Source organism: Stegodyphus dumicola, chromosome 4, assembly GCF_044657685.1.
Source record: "Stegodyphus dumicola isolate Sdum_Otavi_A_Nest chromosome 4, ASM4465768v1".
NCBI classification, from domain to species: domain Eukaryota; kingdom Metazoa; phylum Arthropoda; class Arachnida; order Araneae; family Eresidae; genus Stegodyphus; species Stegodyphus dumicola.
In genome coordinates, this window is record NC_140771.1 from 35,046,528 (window position 1) to 35,073,761 (window position 27,234).

Consider the following 27,234-nt stretch of genomic DNA (forward strand, 5'->3'; position numbering starts at 1 on the left):
TTTTAAATTAATTCGCATGGCGTCTTTTGAAAATTTAATTTTCCTTTCTTTCTTTTCTTTTCTTTTCTTTTTTTTTTTTTTTTTTTTCGCCGGTTAACTCTTATACTTTCACCGTAGCGGGAAAGTTTGAAATTATTTTTCATTTGCCGCTGAAAAGTAATTTGGTTTAGCGTATCTTTCTTTCAAAGTGGATAGCTTGAAAAATGATTCTTTTATTTAGAGTATAATTCGAAGTTGAGTCCGCTTTTGTTAATTTTTAATGGAATTTTGCCCGTATTGTTTAATTTTCTGTTGCAAACTCTTCTCCTTTTCCCCTCCCTTTCTTCTATTAAAATTAAATATAGTAATTTATTTTATTCATAGTAAGAATATGGCATAAAGACTTTGTATTAAAGGTCCATTTCTGCCCCATTTTTGCGAAAAATAATCAACTGCCCTCCTCTTTGCTCGGTATAATTTAGTAATTTCGACGTTGAAACATCTTTAACTACAGCATATATGTCAACCACTCGTTTTGTCAGCTGTGTCAGTCCGCGAGGCAAAAGGTTTTAAAGTATCATCCACCGGTTTTTAGTATTACCATTCATGAAGACATAACATTTAAAATTTTTCTTTCAAATTTAATCAATTACTAATTCTTCAGCAAGTATGTGATTTAAAGGCAGCAAACTAATTGCAGAATAAATTAATATTCTATTTTACTTTGTAGAGTTCCTCATTTTTTATTCTTCTAAATTAAATGTCGAGGAACGTAGCGAACTGTAAAGCGAATTATCGCTTAGTTCAAATAACAGAAATCTTAAAAGGATTCTCTTCTTAGTTCAAATAACAGAAATCTTAAGGAAGGATTAATTACTCTTTATTCACTCAAAATAAGCTGAACAGTCGGCCCCTTTCTTCGAGCTTACAACAAAGCCTCCACTTGGACTTACTTAAAAATAAGAAATTAGAACTAAATATATCTAACTAAGAGATTTAGCCGAAGTTAACTCAATTCTAACGTAGTTGGCCTTTAACAGCAGCTTAGCTCAAAGGGAAACGCTCGCTACTTGGGATTCCTAGTTCTCTCTCACGAAGTAAGTTGAACTTTCCATTAACACTGTTTCTTACTCATTTACATTCTATGCGATTCTAAAAACTCATTCTGGTAGTGAGTTGTAAGTTGAAACGAAGAACGATAAGAAAGGTTAACAACATTAAAATATATCTTGCAACTTCATAAAGAAAGATCTATTACGTATAAATGTAAATACATTCTAATAAATTAATGTTTAGTTTTATTTTATAATGAAATATCTAATAGGCATAGATGAAAGTGCATTTAATTTGTTTTTATAAAATTAAATAATCTCTCTAACTTATATAATTATTAGAACATCAGCTTAATTATAATTCATAAAATAGTGTTACGAAATGTACAGGCGCGGTAAGATGGGTTCCCCGCACAGCAGGTTTAGGGCTGCCATAAAATAGCAAGAGACGGCAGGGTTGCCACATTGGGCGAAAAATCGCCCATTTGTCGACACAATTGACGATATGGCATGGACGAATGGAGAACCTTCTGGAACGAATTATTACCGGTTCAGCCCAGAATGTTCTCGAACACAAGCCGAAAGCTATATAAACCCTGGTGGCCGGCAGTCGGTGTGTGTGCCTCGTCGAGTGCGAGATAGAGTGTCTCTCATCTTGTTAGTTCGTGCGGAGACGATCGAGTTGACAGCCGGCCAGAGGGTCGTCGAGTGCATCGAAAGATCTCTTCGTATATCGCGGTTAGTGCATCGTCGAGAGAGGGTGTTGAGCTCCGGGAACGACTGAACCGAAGAGTCGGGAGCTGTGCTCTGTGTGTCGTCGGGTGCATCACGAGTTGTAGCGTGAAGAGTCTCGAGAGTACGTGGAGTTCCGGAGTGGAGAATATGCCTTTTGTGACACATTGTACAAACTGAGTGACTACACTAGTGAGAGTATGCCTTTTGTGACACATCTGTACCTTCTGTACCCTCTCGACCTTTGACGAGCGAGCGAAGGCGTGATTGAAGAACTAATAGTCCACTCGTCCCCCTCTCTTCGTGATTTAAATAATTCATTTTTTAATATCCAAATGAATGAGTCATTGTCACGTATGAATTTCACATCCTGGTGAAACAGATATTATTTCAGTTTAAGTTGCGGGAAATATTCATTGCAAGCCTCGGAACCGGGCGATGTATTGAGAAAAGTGCACAATTACATCTTGGAATATTTAAACTTTTTTTAATAAATAAATAAACATACATAAATAAATTTTAAACCAGACATAATCATTTCAATTATTAAGTTTTAAAAAATATATATTAAATTAATTAAATAATTTTTTAATTGTAATCTGAAGTTTTCAGACTACACATTTTTAATTATTATTATTTTACTCAAAAATGGATGATATATTCATAATTTCTATAACTCTCCTTATTTATTTGGCATTGTGGCGGCCGCGGGGCTGTGTTGGTTTATGGATGGCAACTACTCAGTGCTTTCGGGTTTCAGCGGAGATTTGCCCACGGCGTCATCTATGGTTCGAATTCAGGTAATTCAACTCTTTTGAATTAGCGAGCATTGGTTAGCTGTGTGAGCCGCCGTAGAATCCAGAATGTCTTCGTGTTTAATGTTAAGGGACTATTTTGGTACACTTGGTCTTCAATCCAATGAATAAGAATCGACATTCTCTGTGCTGCGTTAAAGAAAATTGTAAGGTAGAATTAGGCTTAATGGGGGCTATTTCTTAAAATGCAATCATAATAACAAATATCAAGTAACAGAATTTTTAGCTTTCTACTCGAATTGCAGATTAGTTGCGTTTTTAAAATATTTGTTTCATGTATAATTTGTTCGAAATGTCCCCTCATAAACTGTTTTATTGATCCTTTCACCGTTTCTGTAAAGGCAGCGAGCATTGTTTGCATTCTCTCTACTATTCCTTTCATTAATATTCAATTCCGTCAGTGTTCCTTCCTACATTTTCGCAAAATGGCGCGTTCAGCAGCGCTGTGACATTCGTGTTTAATGGCCTCTCGTCATCGGGAAGCGTTTACGCGCGAAAGGGCAAATCCCGAGTAAGGAAGCAGCGTTGTTTGAGCAGAATGGAAAAATGCCTTTAATGATGTTCACGTATCACTATTGATTTGACGCAGCCGAGTTGGAATTGTTGCGTGATTTGAGAGAATAATTATCCTTTTCCTCAGAAGCGCCGTTGCCTCTCAACTCGCTTGTTTTGTTTTCCTGTAAAATTCTGCGAGGATCTTTTATTACTGTTTTTCTTTGTGACTTGTGATAAGTTATTCTTTTCGAAGTCATTCCAAGCGTTTGTGCCTAAAGATAATGAATTTGATTTTTGTGATGGGCTTAGAATTTTCTTTCTGCTTACTAAATGTCTTCTTCTTGTTAAAAGGAAGAAATGAGATTATATCAGTGCTCGTTTAATGATCAAATATATTGCAGAAAAATATGCGTTTATGAGACTGTAGAGTACAGGTCTTCTTCAGGCAGCTAACGTTCTCTGTACTATTTTAGCCGTTTAAATAGGCGAAATATTAAAAAATTTGCAATTTTGAAATTTTAGATTATAGTTCACCATTACACTTTTTTTTTTAATTAAAAAAAAAAAAAAAAAAAAAACTATAAGGAAAACAGTAAAACGTTATAAAAATTAAATATACAAATTACTTATTCTACACCAATTAATCTAGCATGCGGCATTAGAAGCAGTATTTGTATTAAATAGTGCAAAATACTAAATTTTTTATTATGAATTGTGTTTTAATTTATTACTTCCTTGTACGAAGTAAAAAGGAAGTATTGTAATCGCGAAAAGTTTCAGGCAGCATATTTCAACGAAAATATCCATTTTGACCGCTATCGAATGCAATTTAACGATGTTTTTGCGTGATATCTGTACGTAAGAACAGAATAAAAGACTCATTTCCTCCAAATAAATTATAAAACTGCTTTAAAATTAATTCTGAAGAGAATTTTTCGTGGCGTCTGTACGAACGTATGTACATACGTACGTATCTCGCAAACGAGTAGCTCAAAAACGAGTAGCCTCAGAACGTTGAAATTTTGTATATAGGACTGCTATAACATGTAGATGTGCACCTCGTATTTTGGTTGCAATCGGCCGCACCAAACCTATATAAATATATTTATATATATATCCACTCTGTTACCCGGCTCAGTGATCTCAGTTTCTTTACCCTTATATGTTTGTAAATTGTACATTTTTTGCTTTAAAATGATTGAATTATGTTGCTTTTATCTTCCGGTTAAGGATTTTATGCCTTTAGTAAATCTGTGTGCAATATTTTTAGAATTATCAGCAATTTTAAAGTTGTTTAACTGCCGCTAAGCCTTTTTTTAATGGCGGCCATTGATGTTTACATTAGAAACAGGAGACTAGTGAATTTGTTGCCAATCTAGAGAAACTTAGCTTCGCAACAACAAAGATAACGCATTCATTTATTATTGCCAATTAAATCATCTGGATTCTTTCTGGAATTTTTTCGAGGAAATAAGTGTTTGAGATTTACTTCGAAATTTTTAATATAGATATTTTGAGTTTTTATGTATTTTTACCTTTACGCCAAGTGAGAACTGAATTAATTAAATGAGAAATACTCAATCGTCTGTGAAAAACTTTTCTTTTTTGTTTTGTTTGCTTAATTTCTTTTATACATCATTCTAGCTTTATTATAGTATTTGAATAGAACATGTGGAAACGATTAGATAATTCTATTCTTTAAATGATATAAATTTTGTGCATTATGAGTTATAATATGAACGAAATATATAAGTTAACTGTTATATAATTATTGGATTATATAACAAACTTAGTTTCCGTTATATAATTATTATATAGTAAGTTAACTGCTATATAATTATTAATACTGTTAAGTGAGTCTAGCGCCAGAGTGTCGCTATGGTAAACAAATACTAGAGTGAATTTTAAAGAATGCATTTATTCTAATGTGGTTTATGCGCTGTCGGCGAAGTAGATTTAATTCAATCCAATAAGTTTAAATGAAATGCAAGAAAAAAATGCGTATAATTTAATATTCCAATACAAGGAAGTCATGTGGTGTACACATAAGATTTTATCAATTAGGTACATCGTTTGAAAAAAAGTAAAATAAAGATTTAAATTACTAAGCAGTGCGTTTGTTGCTTTTAAATTGCTTATTTTGTTAATCAGTAACAGACGGATTAGGTTGGAAAGATAAATTTGGTTATCATGTTTGTCAAATGGCAATATTCTGAATATCATTTTAGCGAAGGCATGTGAAAGACAAATTTAAATCTCATGTTTCGATAGTGAAAAAACTTCCAATTTTATTTTGCTTCGACTGGATCATATATATTAGCGGAAATTCGTATACCTTCTTCGAGGTCCTACAGGTAAATTTTCAGTGTTCAGTCTGACACTTTAAAAAAGAAATAAATCATTAAAAATATATAAAAGAATTTTAAGAAATACGAAGATTTTTTCACATATCCTCATGAATAAAAATCGGATGTCGATACCACATGACTTTCTTGTACTGCCTATTAAATTACACGCATTTTCTGAAAACTCATTTTTATACTTGTAGGTAATTTATTGCCATAATTTTAAATTAAAAAAACCTGATGTGGGCATCATACTTTATACGGCCTATTAAATTATACCCTTTTTTTGCTGCACTTCATTTAAATTTATCACCTTGAATTTCATTAGAGATGTATTTCTCATTCAGTCAATTTAGTTCTCACTTCTTAAGAGGACAAAAATGCAGAAAAACTGAAGAAAAAATCTTCATGAAAAATTGTAAAATACAGAAAAACCTAAACACCAAATACAGTTCAAAACAATTTTTTTTTCTATTAAAATTAATTTCTATGCCAAAACTAGCAACTTAATTCACTATTCTACGAAGAGTTTCAAATATAAACAAATGAGAGCCTGGTTAGGCTTAGCGTCACTTTTAAATTGTTGTTAATTTGTTCGTAATTCTACAACTGTTGCATGCAGATTAATTAACCTTAACCGGAACATAAGAACGACATAATTTAACCACTTTTAAACCTAAAAATGAACAAATTATCAATGTATAAGGATAAAAACACAGAGCTCACAAGCCGGGTAAAAGGTTGGTTATGTATGTATCTATATGTGTGTGTGTGTGTATATATATATATAAAATTTCTTACTTTATGTCTTTACTAATAACTTTTTAGCAGCTTAATGCGCGAAAATACTAGGCATGATTATGTTTTTTAAAAGATTGTTTTGTAATTTTATATATATATATATATATATACACGTTTAGTGCGGCTGATTGCAACAAAAAAGGGAGGTATACAACTAGATGCTATACAAGTCCCATATACAAAATTTCAACGTTCAACGGCTAATCGTTTGTTAGCACATATAGATATGAGAGAAAAAAAATCTCTTTTGAATCCATTTTACAATCCGTTTTGGGGGAAAATTAGTCCTTTATTAGCCCGTATGTACAGAATTCACGTGGAAAAAAAGTCTTTCAAATGGATTCGAGACGGTCGAAATGGAAGTAAGAGGGGCAGCAAAACACAGGAGAATATTGTCTTTTCTAATAAAGCATCGGTTTCCTGGGAAATAAGCTAGTCTTAATGAGACGCATTCATTTTATGCGAGTCGAACGCTACTCGAAAAGACAGAAATCTTCGCAGCATAAAGGGGTGTGCACAAGCTGAAGTAGATTCTCTCTTGAAACATTATCATCGGCACCCTTATGTCAGTTGACCTTTTTCGTTAAGGTGCGTGCATTGTAGTGCAAGTCCGATATTCGTTTAAATTACTGATTAATTAATTAAGAAAGGGATGAAATAATCTTCGGCACCTTTATGATAAAGGGGGCTTTGCGTAAGGCTACGCCCACCTTTACGAAAAGCGCTGAATTGTGTTGTTATAAAGCTGCTTGCACTTATATGAAAAATGCCTGACTGGCACAAGGTGCCAATGCTTTCGTCAGTCAGAACAGTTTTTCAGGTTGTGCTCCTTGCAAGAGAACTCGGCAGTTTAAATAAATTTATTTTTACCAAAATGACAAGGCATAGGGGATGAAAGAATGTATGAAATTTTTTTAAACCTAATCTTCCTTTGGGGGGGGATCTGGAATGAATATAGGCCACTAATTAATTTAAAATATCTTATACTAAATCTTCAATATTATATCAAATATTTAACATTTTCTACATTCTATCCTTTTTGATTTTCTATAGACTATCAATATACATATCGATTTCAAATATAAATGGCGTTTTTAGTGGTAGTTATGGAATGTTTCGAATTCCTCCCCAACCCCAATATAATGTTTTCTTATATATATATATGTTTTTCGTTAGTTTTTCCCAGATTCTTTTTAATCGACCTACGAGACCAAGTTACTTTCTATGAAAGAAAAGGAATTGTGTAGAAGAAAATAATGGTAACTATAAACAGTCGATTGAAAATTATAAATTAATTCGTAATTTAATTAAATATACATAATTTTAAAACAAAACAAAAAATTTTTTACTCCTCAATAAAAAAATTTTAATGACGCAACCCATGTTTTAGGAACACTGTTCTAGTTTATTCGGTATCTGAAATCTGCGTTTGCAGAAAACAGGGCCAGCTATTTCTGCAAATGAACGCAGCTGCGCCTTTATGAAAAACTTCGGTTTCGCGTATGGCTGCCAACGATTAGTTTCAAGTAAGAAATTGATCTTCAATTTGTCCTCATTCCCTTATGCTGAGGTACTGTTATGAATATTTCTGTCGTCTGAACAGTGGTCCGAAAGTCACGCGGCAGTGATATGAACCACTGCCATATAAATAAATGGTGTTTTTCCATTTTTAATCTTTAGCGTAAATTCATTTCATGTAGCATTAAATTATTTTTATTCACAAAGCCTTTTGTTCCAGAGTAGAAACTCTAAAAGCCTGAAAGACGGTTTTAAACGCCTTTTAAATGATCTGTGAAACCGTTCTTATTGATGTAACGTTACTTTGTGATCTTACTCTTCGAGTTCTCTTTCGTTGGTGAAAGTCTTTAACGGATCGATTGATAGGAGTTCTTTCTCTTTACACACATTTGTTCTATTACCGGATCGTTTATTGCAGCTCCCTGCTACGTTCGAACCCGGTCCGATCTTCAGCCCCTGCATGATTGGATGAGTGAAATCTTCGACCGCACGCTTTAAGTGGCCAATCATGCGGCAGAGTTATCGATCTCTTGGAACAGCCCTCGGAGTAATTTTCTAATTAAAATCTATCATCCGAGCTGCGAAACGTAACCCGCCCTTGCTTCTTCCTCCCCCGCAGAAGGGAAGAAAAAAAAAAAGCGGGTCTTTTGGTCTTATGCCAGCAGGAAAGGTGGGTGTCGAGTTTCAGCATTGTGTTTACACTCCTCCTTCGCCTGTCTAACGAATTTATGCGCGTGATTTTTTTCCCCTGCCTTCTTTCCTGTTGTCTGCTTGTTCTGTTTAGGAATTAGCCCTCGACAAATTGCCACACTTAATTATCTCGAATTTCTTTCACCGAAGAAAGATTATTTTCTGAGAGAGTTAGTTGCTATTCTGGCAACAGTACCATTATTCAAACAATATTGCGGAATTTTAAAGGAAACCAAGATCAGTTTCATCTTTATTATGAGCAGCACCATTAGAAGCATATATAATGTAGTTTTTCTATTTTTCACTTTTTATTTTTTTGGGGGAGGGGGCCTTACTGCAGTCTATTACGCCATTCATTGTCATCGCAAATATTAGTATAAACGCAGTGGAATATGTGTTATTCCATCTTTGTAACCTATTTTTGAAAGCTTAAATAAACATGAATATTGAGCATCACCTCTGTAAGACAGACACCTCTGCAGAAGACCAGAATAATCTGCAACTATGAGTAGTCTTAAAATAGGGTTCTTTTCTATTAATGGAGCGTAAATAGCCTAATGTGCGCCGAATGTGGTACGCCTGCTTATATCGCCTCATGACTAGCGGTGAATATTTGATGCACGCAGTACCGAGGCTGTGCGCCATGCCGATTTGTTTTTCCTTAAAATCATCGAGGGGGGTAATGCAGAAATTCGCCATCATCGCATACAGCTTCTGCATTGTGCGCATTAAAAACATTAACGACAATATCCCATGTTTTGGTAATATCAAATTTAAAAAGGGGGAGGGTACAAATAACGAAATCTAATCGTTAACTGTTAATGTGGTCTTCCAGTTCCTATACTTACATTTGGAAAATTTTTATACTTGTTATGAAAAAATAAAAATGCAAAACATTTCACTCCCGTGCGACAAAAATTGAGTGGGATATTCAATTTCAAAATTTACAATTTTTGATGTGATTTTCAACTTTCTTAAGGGATCGGTCAATTAAGTTAGAGTAATTCGAGGAAATAACTTTAAATGAAGTGCAACAAATAATGTGTATAATTTAAGAGGCCGTACAAGGAAGTCTTGTGATGTCCACATAAGATATTTTACTTTAAAATTATTGCAATAAATTGCCTACCCGAAAAAAAATTCTTAGTTTACATAATAATAAGTAATAAAGCTGTCATTTTCATAGTCTGTGGATCTCACCAGTGGCTTAGAACGGTAAATGTTGATAGTTCTGCCTGGGTCCAAATCCTGGCTAAAGAGCTGTCTGCACTGTTGGTTTCCGTTGTTTTTCCTCAAGTGTAATGTAGATATGAACCACTTTCCTTTAAAAAAAATCTTGCATAAAAGCATCTCTCTCCTTAAAGACAGATAGCCCTCAGGCTTCTCAAAGAACCAAGTCATGCCATCGCCTTTTATAATAACATGTATCTAAATTATTGTTAACATTTATTTCATTATTGTAATTTATAAAAGGTGTTTCTAAGATCTGATATGTAAGTCGTCTGGAAAAATTATTTCTTTACGTATATACAAAGAATGCGTTAGTTTTTGGTTTATCAATGTTTACATTCAGATGTAATAAAAGAAAAATGTATGCAGGAAAAGATGTGCAGTAAAGTAATCAAGGTAATGCACGCAAACCCTGCTATACCGTACCCGGTTTATAACGGAACTTCTGAATATAACGAACGAACATTTTGGTCACATCCATTTCAAAGAGGCGTGATTTTATTTCAGACGGTTATAGCGAACCTCCATATGCGTGAAGAAAATCGAATATAACGAATTTTATGGATATCTTTGACTGAAACGTTTTGTATTTTTCATAACTCCCGAAAATTTTAATCGGAAATTTACTAACCCTTAAAACGATCCATGTTTGCAGATAGCGAAAAGCATTTTTGCATTTTGATGAGACATTAGGTTATTTTTTTGTGCGGGAGACGTGAAAAATGATCTCACCAAATCCTGATGGTGAAGAATCACCATTCACCACCTTTTTAGTTCGGGCGCCATTGCAGAGGTATTAAGTTATTTTTTATGCGGGAGACATGAAAAATTAGCAGTGCCCTTGCCGGGACTTGAATCTGGACCTCTCGAACGGGCTCAGTGTGCTACTGTTACACCACGAAGGCATGCCGAAAGGAGGGAGTTGGTGTATTTAATTGTGGCAAAGCACACGAGGGCTATCTGCCTAAGGGGAGGGATGCCTTTCGTGGAGGACTTTCCAAGGGAAACTGGCTCGTATACACGTTACACATGGGGAAAACCACGAAAACACCCATGCAGCCAGCTCGTTCGCGGGATTCGAACCTCGGACCGAACTACCAGTGTTCAGCGACTTTACCGCTCGGCCGCTGGTGGGCCCGAAAGGAGGGAGAAAATACATTATAATTCATTTTACCTGTGTTCTATTAGGGCTGTTCGACGCAGTATAATTCACAGGTCACGTGAGAGCTGTGAAGCTGGAGGAGCCCGTGTCGCCGCGCTGAAAATGCCGAATAACAATCCTCATTCGTATGAATCTTAGTTAACTTTGTCCAGGTCTTCTCCATATGGATCCATTGTTCTGAAACTGTTTCCATAAATTGTGGATGACACTGGGCGTTAGACTGAGTTCTCTAGACACCTACTCTTGAGATTGACATGACCTCAACCTACCGACTATTCTCCATCGCATTCCTTCATTCATGCGTTCATGGCAACTCATTTTACCTGATACCTTAAAAAATTTACCCAACTCTTGTGAGAAATTCGGCAAATGTCATGAAGAAGTACGAAGAGACAAATCTCCGGAAACTCCTCGTGAGCATTTATCTCCTGCACAAGCACGAGTACAAGTATTCGACAAGTATTTGCATAATTCTTCAGCGGCATAATTAGTACCTTTGGTTCAACACTTTTCCTAAAAATAGACATAATTTTCAAGTTATCTTAATTTTGCTATTGTGTTTAAGGTGTTTGCCAATGGATATGTGGATTTCAATTATTTGATTAAGAGAAAACAAAGATTGTATGCTGATGGAAAGAAATGAATTTGTGGAGGATTAACTAAGGGAACTGGTCTTTCTTTTATATTAAACAGGGAAAAAAAATAAATAAAAAACTTCATTTAGTCTTCTTGTTTGAATTCCATTTTTCTGCTTCAGCTGAATGGGTAGGAACATGACTCTGATCCATCATCATCCTGCTTAATTACTATGTACAATACAATGTTCAGTGACGCTATTGATTGTGAATTCGTTTGCTATTAAAAACAGCTCATATTTTCAATCAGTATTTTAATAATATACAATTAAAAAACATTATTGACTTACAAGTGATTTCACCTGTATGATCTATTTCTTAAAGCTTCAGGTAAAAATAAACAAGCATAATTCTGTTCAGGTGTCTCTGGATGATCGTTCTGGTAGAAGGTTAGGTTATAGGAGTGTAGTAAATCGTAGCGAGGCTGTTTGGCTAAGGAGAGAGAATTTTCTGAGGGAAACTGGTTGATATTCACATTACAATGTAAAACCACAAAAAGCCCTATCTAGCCAGCCCGTTCGCGTAGATTTAAAACAGGGTCCAACAAATACTGTTAGCGATCTCACGGTTCGGCCGCTGCTGGACGTTAAATGCAGAAAAATTGCCTTTTATTCCATCCAAGATCATCCTACGTAATTAATCCGATAAGTCTAACTTGCATTAATGATATTAACTATAAAGCAGGCCTTTATTGAATATAATCCATATTTTCAATAAACAGATGAAACACATTTTTTTCTCGATGCATCTGCACGAACTATTTTAAAGTACTATTTTTAAACCATAATCGTAGATAGAAATAGCAAACATAATGTTATTAAGAAGTTTCTGAAGATGATAGTTGCCAACAGAAAAATGGCATTTTTCTTTCCAAGACCATGCAGGATTTTTTTTAATTTGCAATAAATAGTTAAAGTAAGTTTTGCTCAAACGAATTGCTTCAGCAGGAACTATTTGGGATAAAAATAAATACATGTACATTTGGTAAGCAAGCGTATGATTTGATTGTTTATTTAATTGAGTGTGGCAAAGAATTACAAGGGTAAGGATGTCTTCGTGGATTACTTTCTATTGGAAATTAAATTGTATTTATAGAAGAAAAATCACAGAGATAGCCCAAACGTCTAAATTGTTCGCTGGAATCAATCTACCACTATTAAAAAATAACATACTCGGTAACTTGATACTGTAGTTCTAAATATCGTGATGTTATCACTGCAATTAGAGCTGCATTAATTATAGTTATAACTACAATGAATTACAAGCATTGTTCCGACAATAAAAGATAGTGTAAATTGTAAATATAAAGATTGAACGCATTGCTCAATGATAGTATTCTAAGAAATCAGTATACGCGAGGGCACACGAAAATTGAATTAAGATCTTATGTTTCGCTCACTGACAGCGCTTCCCGAAAGCTGTTTCTGGATTATTATACGTTAATTTCGTCCATCAGAATTAGAGGCATGACCGTGTCTGTAAATTTTGTTTTCCACCGACAATATTTTATCTTGTAAGTACAAATGATGCATTTCAAGGTGTAATAAACTACGAGTACTAACAAATTTCATTGTAATTACATTGTGAATATAGTCAATGTACATATACAGTATAATTGTAACTACAGCTGTAATTATATTGTAGATGTAAAGTTATTGTAATTGTAAATCGTGCAATAAGAATTACATTGTAATTCTGTGATTTATAATACAATTGCATTGTAATTGAGCGATTTAAAATTACAGTGACACTGTAATTGAAGGATTTCAAGTAAAAGTGTAACTGCTGTAATTTCAATTATAACTTTTTGCAATTGCAATTAATTAATTACATTGTAGTTCAATTTCTTACATTTGTAACTGAATTATGCCCAGGTCAGGCTTTTAACACATGCACTCAGCATTGTACAAAGCAAATTTTCAGTTTTTGAATTATCTGCAAAGCTAAAGATCTTTAATAAATGCATTTCTTAATAATTTAAATTATTTCATTTTTAATAATGTACCTAAATGATATAAATTCAATTACGTATAATGTATATTTTTTCATTGATGATGCTTTTTTATTTGATTTATTTAGAATTATTGTTTATTACTTTTTTAAATATTTAATAGTGAATTTATCTTTGATATCTTAGACTGTAATTTGAAATCTTCACCATACAGTTAGTTCCCTATCCCCAGTGGGAATTTTGTTCGTATCCCCTATCGGGATTCATTGTTTTCATTTTCTGTATTTCTACGCTGAAAATGAAATATTCTATACAGTAGTTAAAAATTTAAAATTTCACTTTCCGATTGCCATTTATTGCATTTCAAATATGCGTTGCTTGGAAAAGTTTTAGATTTCTAGTTTATCTCTCAAAGAAAGAAAGAAAGGGGGGAATTCAATGCAGCGCAATCCGACTTTTCATAAAGTTTTATACTAGTTTGCTGCTGACTGTAAGTGTAATACCGTTCTTTTGTAGCACAGGTGTGTGACTTGCGCCATCTGCCGATGGAAATGGCAGATGGTTATGTGCTTTACCCGGTTCCTTTTCTGCCAGGTGCGCTTTGTAAATGAAACGCGTTATTTCGCATCAGAAAAAGTTTCTTTTGCGAAAGAATTACTTAAATGCAGGTATACATCTGCATTGGAAATGTGAACTGACGCGACGAATCGATAGCCTTTTATTTTTTTGTATGTTAAGGTACAGCAACAAAATTCGTTTGTAGTGGAATATGGCGTACAGGTTTTTCCATCAGTGCCATCAGTTATTTCTTCTTTGAAGTCAAACTGAAATTTCTGTTGACGAATGATATCAAAAATTTGTTTAGTTATTTTCATTTTTAGTGCCAAGTACTTTTTTAATGAAAATAATAATATTGTAACTTTTACGCCTGCTCACTTATGTGAAGATTTAGAGTTTATTATTTCCCCCCTCCCCACCCATCAAAAAGTACAATAAATATTACGGGACTCGTAAATTGAAACCTCAGGTTACAGTCTAGCACATACTGAAGGAGTTTGCGACTGAAAAAAAAATGTGAAACACTATAAAAATGAATGGCCTTTTTTTTTAGTAAAAATAATATCTTGTACTACCAGCTCATACCAAATTTTTTAATTCGTTGAATAAAATTAAAATAATATCTTAATAAAGAATTGAAGTTTTAATTACTGCGTTTGTTTCAGCATTTTTTTTCAATGCAAAATGATCTAAACAATAAAAATATCGTATTTCAAAAAAATATATTTTCATTTGAAGGAAATTGAAATCGGAAATATAGAAGCGTGTAATCTGGGATCAGAGGACAGCATTTACAAAATGCAGAATATTAAATTTTACAACCGATTTATTGTACGTAATTGAAAGCCTATTTCATTTAAGTCACTTGTAAGCCCGAGTAAAATGAATTTGTAAATGATTATCTTATGCTGTATCGATCGACATTTTTACCTGATACTGAACATACGTGAAAGATCTTATGTACCGTCGGCTGGCAACAGCGTCTATTTATTGCGGATAAAATTTTATGGGAATGTGTAAAACAATAAATATACTGAAAAGATTATTTTTTCTTTCCCTCTTTCAACTTCCTTGTACGAAGTAAAGTATTGTAATCGCCAAAAATTTCGGGTATCGTATGTCAATGAAAATACCCATTTTCACCACTCTCGATTCCATTTGAAAAAATGTTTTTGCGTTACATCTGTACGTACGGACATGCAGAGGCCTAGCTAAGGTTTTCAGCGCCCGGGGACAACTGGAGATATTGCGCCCTTTCTGTTTGCCACGAACCTTTCTGTTTTCTGTTTCTGTTCCCCCTTGCCCCACCCTAGCTACGCCACTGCGGACATGTGAGTCTTTTACCCAAAGCGTATTGTGAAATGGATTCAGGAGAGATTTTTTTTTCGTGACGTTTGTACTTTCGCACGTACGCATGTGTGTATCTCGCATAGCTAGTAGCCTCAGAACGCTGTTTGGTGTTTTAAGTTTTCCTTTTACAATTTTTAATGATGATGTTTTGAGTTTTTATGTATTTTTTTCCCTTGCTGCGAAGTGAGAACATAATTCATTTAATGGGAAATACATCTCGGATGAAATTCGAGGAAATAAGTTTAAATGAAATGCGGGAAAAAATGTGCTTAATTTAATAGGCCGTACAAAAGTCATGTGTCCACATCAGGTTTTTTTTTTTTTTGGGGGGGGAGACATTGGCATTATTTAAAACGTAGCGCGTCCGACTAACGGAAGATCCTTTGTTCCAATTCCATGGAGTATACAGTTCATTTATGGAGGATGCAATTAATTTATCATGTTTCTCGCTTCGAAAATACAAATGTTTATACAGTAGCATCTGAACTGAAACGTGGTGGATGATAATCCGTTACTACATTTGGTTTGTTAAATCTCGTTATCAGTCCCCAGTCACCCTTTGGAAATGAAGGAGAAAGTAAAGGCATTATCGCATTCCCCGTGGTCCAGCCAGTCAGTTGCAAGATATGTGGTTCGACTTCCGGCAAGAGCACAAATAATTTTTTTTTCCAAGTTTTTCTTAATTCTTAAAAACCTAGTCGTCTCCATAAAGTGATATTGAACCTGAAACAGAAATTGTTATAATGATGATGACACATGAGCGGATACTGAAGATGATTTTCAAGATAATTTGCATAATGAATTTCTTTTTTCGGCAGGATTCAAGAGCTTACCCTATTCGAATCGGTATTTAACCACCAGGGACAATCGTAGCAAACACAAAATCATAAAATCAATTATAGTACAAAGAGTTACAGATAAGAAATTAAAAGTAATATGCGCTATTTTACTCTGTTGTTTTTTCATTCACAATCCTAAAAAAAGTTAGATTTCACCACTAACAGTATTAATCAGAAAACGATAATAAAATTGCTTCTGTTTACGCAAACGACAGTCTTCCAGGAACTATCCCGTCTGACTTATGATATTCTGTCGCGCGACCTTCCAGATCGTTTATTCCAGCGATACAACGTGCACCTGGCAACCGAAGGACATGCCCCGAAGGTCAGATGGGCAGCTGGTTTGCCCTTTTTTGATATTACTGGTGGTGAGTTGAAGGAGTTGCTGGTTGCTGTTATTGGCTTCAGCTGTTTTTATGGCTCGTTGCCCCAAAATGGGCAGTTTTGGTTTTCTTTTTATTGAACCAACCTGTTATGATGGTTTGTTTTTGTTCTTAGGGGCCGCCTTTTTTTGATTGTGGGATAAGTATTTCGTCGCTCTTAAAGCATGACAGGACGAAATTTTAATGTTTTCTTTTTTTAAATAATTGTTATTTTTTGAGGGGACATCGAAGTACGTAGCTTGGAAAGTAAATAAATAAATAAAATTTTCCATGAAATTACTGTCGCATGCTTTCATGTCCGCTTTATTAGCTTGTCTAGTATAATATTGGCGAATGGTATGTATTAAAATAGTACACATTAATTAAGTATCCAGTTAGCATTTATTTAATTCTTTATTAATCTCTGCGCTCTAAATAATTCAAGTTTTAATCTACAAAGTAAGATGCTACGCTGTTGATCGTATAAATCGAAAGCTTTTGTCTTTGTGTAAGGGAAATTGGCTTTCACAATATGCAATGTTGTCATTTCCAGATCCTTGAGCATTAAGTATATGGAAATATTTTCAGTTCATTTGGAATACTCTAATACATCCAAAAAAGAGATTTCGAACTGTTAAGTGGTATTTTCTCCAATAATTTCCCTAAACAGTGTGCCTTCCATTGGCATTAAGTTTCTTATATCGTAAACTATCTTATATCGAATGCTCCATTCATGTGTCCGATATCGGCAAAATCTTTTTAGAAGTGAAAGATCCTGTCGGTCAAATTTTTTTCAATGTCATGCCCACAAATAACTTAAAACCGCTGAACAATAATAATTCAATTTTCATTCGAATCTCCACGAAGGCTGTTTTCCGATGTGTGATGTGAATACGAACCAGTTTTCTTTAGAAAACCCATTGCGATGGTTTTCTTCCTTTAGGCTTAATAGTCCTTGCATACTTTGCTCTATTCTATTTAAACAAACTCCTTCCAAACTCTTTTGCGGCTGTGGTAAAATCCCGGTCTTGTATGCCAGCAGGAAGTTGATAGCAGTTGTGTTTTTCCTCATCATTTTGCTTTCTCGAGATTCGAGAATTTCTGCACGATTCCATGAAATCGGAATCATTTTTAAAATAGTAAACGAATGAACCTTGTTTGAACCACATTGAACGCATTGCATTTAAGAGAGAAGAGGATTCGTAAATCCGCCCTTGTTATAGTTTGTTACTTTAAAATAAGCCTGTTGTCAGCCCCACCCATTTGCGATCGCAACTCATGATGTCATCAATGCACAGTCATGGACCTTATAAGAAATAGACTAACCCAAACGGGTTTTCTCCTTCGTCGGAGGCGTTGCCGGCTGTCACCTTGATCTTATCCGGAGGAGTAGGGACGACTTGCAGAAATTTAACATTGGTTGCCTATTGCAGCGTGTATAATTGTCAAGAAAAAGCTGGTTGTAGCGCCTCATTACACAAATTAGAATTTTTATTTTTGAAATTGAGATTGATTTTTAAAAATGTAGCATATTTATCGAGCATAATTAACATTCCAAATAATTATAAAGCTATTGCATACTTTCAGGACTGGATATTTTTTTGAGCTTTTTCTATGCTGTAAGGAAATTTGTAACTACTTCTTTTAGAAAATAATATTTTAAATCTGAACTAATAGAAAATTTTAAACAAGCAATTTTCTCTTGCAATTTTTATGCTTTTTATTGATGTAAATAAGTAAAAAGTACTAAAATATTTAAAAACGAATTTTTGAAAGTTTTGTTTAAAATTCTAAATTGTGCTGCTTTTTTAAAATTATAGATGAGTATAATAACACAATTTCTATAAAGGAATTTTATTTCAATTATATTTCATAATACATCATAGTGATAAGCACTTTCGACTCCTTAATTTTTATACATTTAATTCTAATATTAAAATTGTATTTAACCGTAATAATTAATTTTGTTTGTATTTTATAGTGATTATTTTTTAAATTTATTTTTAGTTCTGCATAGGATTTTTTTTTATTTACTGTTGATTTAATTTATTAGCCCAAAGCGGCGGTAGCCTAGAAAAGCTGTTAGTTTCGAAGCGGCATTTTGCGCTGTTTTACTATAAGTGTCTGTGTTTCCTTGCAAATTGTTGTTACCAAATATTATCGCCTTGTATTATATGTAAAGAAATTAAATAATGAAGAATCTGCATGAATACATGTATGTTTCTCGCACTATGACAAAAACGACAGTATCTAGAGCCACCAAATTTGGAATAATGTAATCCTCCACCGAACATGGGCATCTGGACAGCCGAATTTCTTTTAATCTATTTCATATTTTGTAAAACTTTTTATTAACAACGAACTTTTTATTAACAAACTCAACGAGTTCAGAGCGAGCACTGTACGGAAAATAACAGCTTTATCTCCAGTGTGGAAATCCTAAATATATACTGTTTTCAAATGTATGTGGTTTACGGGCGAAGAACTTGATATTCAATAAATATAGGTAACACACAAAACTTTAAAAAAAGGTTCCTTTTGGGCGTAATATAAAATCTGAGTGCTTCTAGATTTTATTTTACCTTCTTTTCCCTTCATTACGCTCAGAAAATTTTATGCTCCGAATTTTATGAATTATTAAAATAACTAATCCACTTTAATGTTAATAATTTAATGATCATAAAATCAAATAAATATGATAGTTTTGTAATGTTATTATAGTTTGGAAAATCACTGCCTGAAAATGTTCATTAAATAAATAAATAAATAAATAAATAAAACAGATCTTGTTTAATTCTACCTTATTTATTTCAAAGCATCACGTACTATCAGTCTTATTTAATTTTACGCAAAATTAAGTTTATAAATTTTGTGCTTAGAGTTTTTACCGTTTTACCAAAGTAAAGATGTTTGTACAAGAATTACACGTGAAAAAATTGCGCGAAATGCATTAAAAAGTGCTTTAATGAGCTATATTAAATCCTATTTGGGAAAAACTGTGGCTTTCACAATCTCATCACTATACAACGTATCACATTTAATAATTAAAAAGTGTTATGTGATGCAAACGCCATAGGTTTCAGTGTTAAAGTAAACCAGATCGTCCCTACTCTTTCTTGCCGACATGTCGGTGACGCGTGCCCCGCTCATGGGGTTAGTCTATCTCTTATAAGGTTCAATATGCACAGTATTTATTTTTCTCTGCAAGTCGGCCTTCTTTCACGTGCTTTTCATGAAGCAAACACGCTAGCGTTGCTGAAGGGGGGTAAAAATTAAGCGAGTCCAGCTTTCTTCCGCAATTGTTGCTGTAATGGTTGCGAGTCTAATCGGGAGGCTGAAAATAACCTTGAAGTGCCTATTTTAAAGTAAAAAATTATAATAATATATATATTTTGATATAGAAATATCTTCATCAAAATCGTTCCAAAAATTGCTAATAGTTATATTCATTACGTAACTCGACACTATCTTTATCTGTCCACATTGGCGAGTATAGCCATCGCCGCAAAGCATTAAGTCAGTAATTATCAACCACTATGCCGCGAAATGTGCCGCCAAATTTTACGAATGCATACGAGAAAAATTATTTTGTATATTCTTATAAATAAAATGACTTTTTTCAATGAGAAACAGAATTTTTTTTTATACAGTGCATGTATGATTTTCCTATACCGTAACATCACCTATACAGTTGCATGTATGATTTTCCTATATCGTAACATCACGAGACGCCACTGCAGATACCCATATACAAGCGAGGTCAGACAAGTAGTTCAATCGGTTCTAACTTCCTAGCGGGGATTGGCTGCTCTGGATAAAACAGCCCCAGCGTATCAAGAACTGTTCAATGTTTTCAGTAAAGCAAGAAACCTTTAAAATCTCGATCGCGGCCGGTGAAAACAAAAACAGCAAATTTGACATGCGAATGACTATTACCGTTCTGGATTTAACCCATACAAAACTGTACCTGTCATGTCAGCGAACAATATACATCGACAAGAAATTCTGAAATTTGTTGTAACGTGCAGGAGTGAGAGATATATTACCGTCTTCCTGTACCCAATGGTAACGCTCGCTGTCGCCATAATTGCTATTACTACAATCTTCACAGTTTACTACGGCTTTCACTTTTTAAACTTTGGTGCAAAGACAAAGTTACGCAGAACATCCAACTCGATTAAAATGTATTGAAAGCTTATACGATATGTCGTTTCTAATGATTTTTTGACAAAATTGGTTTTATTTTAAAAGTACCTCCTAAAATGGATAGGTAAATTATATTTAAAAAAAAAAAAAAAAAAAAAAAAAAACTTGACGATGATGAGGATGTTAGCGAGCAGACACACAGTTCTAGCGCAGTACAAGTAAAAATACTTCCACCCCCCAAAAAAATGTGTGATATTCAACACAAATATAATTACAACTTTTTAAAATTTGTATTTACATTGATTTTATTTACATTTGTATTACATTGATCAAACTGTTCTCAGGTGTCTGGATGTAAATTGTCAAACATTGCTATGGGTTCTAAAAACGTTTCAATGTCAGTTGCTCACTGATCATCCTTCGCTTGCATTAATAGAAAAAAGCCACTTTCAAAAATCATTATTTGCAAGATCCAAACAAGGTAGAAGTTTTTGAAAAACAATTTAGTTGTCTTAAATAGCATCTTATGTAGTGGCTCAATTAATTGCTGTTAAACTAAAAACCTCATAATTAGGATAAAGAATTTATATTATCTGCTTGTCGTAAAGCTGTGAGAAGAATAGTCGAATTCGGATCGGCTTTGACCAGCATAAAACCGGAAGGGGGGAAGAGATCCAGACTTTTAAATCTGGATCACGAAATGTGAGTAGCATTACCATTTTTATGCCCAAATATAAATGAAGTTATAAAGAAACATCAATCTAAAAATCAATCACATTTAAAATAATTTGTAATTTAGCTTTAAATGAACATTGTACTACAATTTTATTTCATTGAAAATTATTATTGTATCCTAGTTTTACAAAATGTATTATAGGACATCAATCAATTAACCAAGTAAAATCTTTTGAATTTATCTTATTGTTAGTGTGCCGCCAAATTTTTAAATTACTAAAAGTGAATGACGAATGAAACGAATTACTATTGCTGTTAAGCGAAACGTAAGACCCTTAATTTAATCACTTCTTTAGAACCGAATGATATTAAAGCAATAATAAATTAAATTATTTTTGTCAATATATCTAATTTAAAATACATTTAACTACTAACTGCTTTTGTAAAAACCTCTAACTTATATTGCAACTAATAAAAAAGTCTCGTATTACGCTACCTAACATTGAATCGTTTGCTTAAAAAAAAAAAGAGAGAGAGAGAAATTAAAAAAAAAAAAAAAAAAAAATTGTCCAGAAAATTTCAGAGCTTTTTAAAATTTTTTGTAAATTTGCATATCAGAATGCCATTTTCGTGCGGAATAGAGTAAATTTTATTTCCAGTTTCACTTCTTGATGTTGCTGTACCATTTAGTATCAGGAGAAAATACGAATTTTAAGTATCCATAAAGAGAAAATATCTACTTGAACTGTTATGATTTTTGTTGATATTATTTTATGCCAGCAAATACAAACGAATGAACGCTTTATCAAGGTAATTTATCTGTATTTTATGTACTTATTGCGCCATCTATCGGTGAAAAATTGAACTAAAAGTTATGTTTTAAAAAAATCCGCTTTTAGGGCAAGTCTTTCGGTAGCAAACCCACTCTGATATCCGAGTGCGATTCTTTAGAAATTGTCTTATTGTGTAATTTTTTTTTAAATGTCAAAATTTATGGAACATCCTTTTTTGTTAATTAAATTTCAACTAAGTATTTTTACGGTCGTATGGTTTTTTTATGGTAAGAACGCTGGTGAAAATACTTTAAGAAGGAATTTAAAAATTTATAAGAAGATAACGCAAAAATCAATTTGATGAGCCTGGATATTTTTATGTTCGGCGTGTGTTTTGTGGTTACGACTATAATGCAATTGTCGTTTTTACCTTTCATAAAAGTTCCACTTCGAAAGCAAAAGAATTTGTCAGAGGCAATTTCCGGCAACTGAGATTTTTCTCCCCTTCCCTTGCGCCCTCTCCCATTACGCCATCCGCTTTTTTAAGTTCAGAGTTGTTTTGTTTTCATTTCTTGGAAGTTTTTCTTTTGTCATTTTCTAAAAAAGACGGGGCGGCATAAAAGATCTCCCCTTTCCCTGCAGTTGTAAGTTTCTGTATTTGAAGTAGCGTTTGGTATTGCTTTTATTTCAGCTTTTCTCTTCTCCTTGTAAACGGTTGTAAACGGGGAGGGTAGACACCAGTATTAAAATTGTTTATTGTGTTTTTTAGGTATTTAAACTGCGGTTGCAGGGGAAAATTGCAAAATTGTGAATATATTTTTTCCCCCCCGCACTGCATTGTATTGTACACAGTACGCCTACAAAGTTTTACGATTAAATTCGTACAAAATCGAAAATTTAAGAAAATAACGTTCTTATTTCTTTGCCATCAGTGTACAATGCTTATAAATCTATATAGAGTTTGGCACATTCATACAGCTGCTTTGTTTCGATCGATGAATTCATCTTTTGGAATTCTTTAAAGTCTGTTGTTAAGCTTTTTCTGAATTTATTCAACGTTAATGGAAAGAAAGAGTTTGCAAGTGTCAAATCTAATGAATAAGGAGGATGGCTGGATATTATGACACTTTTCTTTGTTTGAAAACTATTTAACAAGAATGTGTTGTGTGATGGTTCATTATATTGCACCAGCAACCAGTCGTCTGGTTGAGCTTCTTCATGGTTAATATGCTAAATTATCTTCAGAAGTCTGTCCACAAGTCTTTATGGAATCTTTATAAAATCTGGACTTCACCGTCTGGCCCTCGAGCAAATTCTTTATGATTTTGCTAATTATCCTTTTCAAATCATAGAAAGTTACTAACATGGTTTGCTGAAATTTGTTAAAATAAAATAAAAAGTTGTAGACGTATTGACATGCTTTAGGGAAAATGGGTCTTCAACCGTGTCGACTCACGGAACCTTTAGAACTATAATTTTTTTTTTTTTTTTTTTCTCCGGGCAATTCTATCTTACAAAAATAGATCATAAAATAATCCCTCCGGATAAGCCTAAGTGGGCTCTGTGTGCAAAGAGACATTTTGCGAGAAACTACTGACAAACCATTGATTTTCCTATACCAGTATTAGCCATCTATAAACATACTGCGTAGACCAGAACAAAGTCCAAGATCCGGACTTGTCGGAAGCGATTTATTTAAAGTAGATCCAATGTGTTACAGATACTTTATGAAAAGATAATTACACAAAAGCATTGTATTTTTTTATAAAATATTTAACATTACTCATTAATAGCATTAGCACGTGCTCTAGGTTTCACCTAGCCTTGCATGATATTTAGTGACGGGGCTGTGCTTGTATTTTTTACACAAATTATCGAAGTCTATCTCTATTGATGTTATCTGCAGTCTCATTTTTTGTTGTCACCTATATTGAGAAGAATTTTTACTTAATGTGTTGTTCCGAACGGCATTAAAATGTTTGTAGCTGGGTGAGAAATTTCTAGGTATTCTTCGCGAATCTACAACCAAAAATTTAGGGGCTACTTTTGCTTAAGTTTGGATTTTAACGTCGAATATGTAGATATGCAGATAATATGCTCCCTTATCGTAATACTCGAACGGATTTTTTATACAGTTATACTTCGTTTTTGCTTATGGAAAATATTCTTTTATAGTTTTCTTCAACTGAAAAAGGTGCTCCATTGTACAATTTTTGACACTGTCGTCTAAATTCAATTCAATTTCTATTAGCAAATTGTTTAGTTTTGCAGAGCATTGCACATCATTCTGTTTGACATATGATGATAACATGTTAAGTTTTAAAACTAATCTGTAAGTAAATGTATCGTTGTATTTTTTATTTAGTAAACACTAGTTAACTAGTGTGAGGGCTTTATAATATTCTTGTCGAATTTGTTTTGACGTGTGGAACCCTGAGAATTGACTCGAACCCAGGGGTTTCTTTGAACACTGCGTTATATAAAATTATATATATAGTATATATGTAATACACTTTGAAGGCCACTGCTTTAGGGTAAGCATAGCCGAAGTCCGTCGTATCTCCTTAAATGTGACTTGCAGTGATTCCGCCCCCCCCCCATAATACAATATTTTTTCCCCCAGTTATAAGTAAAACAAGGTAACGACTTTGCATTAATCTTAAAACTAATAAAACAAATAGCAAATAATTTCGTTTCTACGAATTGTTATCTTTGTGAAGCTACTCTTAAAATACGTACGGAATATCAGGATGGGAGAAAAGACAGATACAGTGATGCCTCGGTATACGTCCAACATTGTATACGTTCTGTTTGGATGTGGAAATTTTTGTTTGGTGCTCGAGTTCGAGTTCGATTAGTCACGATTGCGCACACATTGAAAGGTAATAATAAGAACCAAGCTACGAAGAAAATTGTTAGAATCATCACAGAAGTAGAGAGAGAGAAAGTTTGGTGGAATGTATGAAGATGTCATGCTTATCTGGAACTGTAGTATGCTGAACATATTGTATGCTGACTGCGTTGGTGTCTACTATATTGGAAAACAAAGATGCTATTAAATCGGCTAGCGTTGCGAAGGACGGGGAAATCGATTACCAAACAGAGAGCACAGATATTAGAGCTTGTTGAACTGAAGGACTATTGTTTTCGTTTTGCGATTTTTCGATTCACTACGAACGGCGAATCACTTTTCAAACTGTTGCCACAAAGTATTATCGCGCTGTGTTATATTTAGAGAAATTAAATAATGAAAAATCTGCATAAATGTATGTATATTTCTTGCATTGTGATAAAACAACGGTACATAGAGCCATCGAATTCTGAATGACGTAATCCTCCTACGAATATGGGCATGTGGAATTTGGAATTTGTTTTAATATCGATTTTCTATTTTGTAAAACTTTAGCGAATTTTTAATTAACAAACTCAAGCATTTCAAAGCGAGCAATGGCAATGTTGTACAGAAAAAACATTTTTATCTCCATCCCGCGAGTCTCTGTATCGGAAATTCTAAAGGATATGCTCGTTTTAAAACTATTTTGCGATATTGCTGTTGCACCGAATTTTATGGTTTTAAGTGCGAAGAACGTGATATTTAGTAAATAAATGTAACACACAAAATGTTAAAAAAAACGCCCCTTTGGGCATAATTTAAAATCTAAAACATTTCAGATTTTTTTGGGGGGGGGGAGGGGGAATAATTTTCGCACGTCAAATGATAAATCCTTCACAATATTATTCGTCTCGTCTGTAAAATGTAAAAAAAAGTACATTCTATTTGAATAAAATTAAAAACTGTAATGCATATCGAGATTTGCAATCTGTATGTCCTACGTAGTTTTCTATATAATCATTAAATAGAGTTTTGTTGTGGAAGATAGCCCATTGAAGAAGTTCAGGTAGAAGTTTTACATTCAATCAATTATAAGGTATTAGAAACTCCTTTTATTTTCCATACTTATAGTATAAAATAGAACTTTTTGTAAAATCTAAAGAAGTCAAAATAAAAAAATAAATAAAAAAAAAAAATTAATCCGCTGAACAAAGCATTAAAGATAAATGAAAATTTTGCATCGTTGTTTGGTAGCTGCGTCAATGTATTGTTGCAAATTAAAAGCAGTTAAACACTTCAAAGATGCTTCATTCGATATATTCAATAAATATTGTATTCCATTTCGTTTTCAAAGGAACCTTCAGACTTTCATAAATAGTTCTGTAAAAGAATTTTGAATTTGCGAAAAGTAGTCATACTTTTGCTTGGCTAAACTTTTTCTGAAAATGCTTTCAGCAAACACGTTACGTATTGCCATGTTAGCAATTGTTCTCTGCAAATAGACGCTGTTCTCTTGTCGTCAGCTTTGTATGCAACGGTCGCTACCCTTATCTTACACTCTGACAACCGAATGTAAATAAAATATCTGCCTTAAAAATGGCGTATTTTATTTACCTTTGCCAGAGAAAGAAGAGAATAAAATGTCGACAGAGCGCGTGCGTAGTCGAAATTCCCCAAACCCACATAGCCCGTTTTCTTATTTTAAAATAAGACGTATTTTTATCGTTTCGTTTTCAAGATAATAGTTACCCTTATTGCAGCAATAGTCAATACACGAAGGAGAATTTCACCTGCCATCGTTTCCGAAATCTTCTTATCGATTATTAATATCGATTGGTATTCAAATGATAAATTCTTCGTTATACTTGCATATGTTCTGTTTCTGATGATTTCAAACCTGTTCTCCTTAGCCTATCTTATTCTTGTATAAGACATCTTTACCTTCTTAAATTATATTTCCTTGCATAAGGATTTTGCCTAAGGCACGTGACCGGGGTTTTCCGATGCTGTACCTTCGTCTTCGCATGTAGCAGAAATGTATTTTATTGTTCTTTTTGCAGACTCTTCTAAGGAAATTGTTCAATGTTACTTTAGGGGTAAATATGTCTTTCTGTCACGAGGAATTGTATTTTCAATCTCAAATACGTTCAGGACGAATGTTTGGTTCAATAAGATAACCAGTATGGATGCCTTTTAAGGATACTTTTTAAAGAGATATTGCGACTGTGAACACTGACACGCTTGCGCGATTCGGAACAAATTTTGTTCTATATAGAATAGATGGATATGGTTT

At 33.6% G+C, this 27,234-nt stretch overlaps 1 protein-coding gene across 1 annotated transcript in view; it reads left to right on the forward strand.

Annotated features, from left to right (window-relative positions):
• Positions 1 to 27,234, forward strand: part of Cals (calsyntenin 1) — a 298,714-nt gene that overhangs the window by 183,297 nt on the left and 88,183 nt on the right. The gene's annotated exons all lie outside the window — the stretch shown is intronic.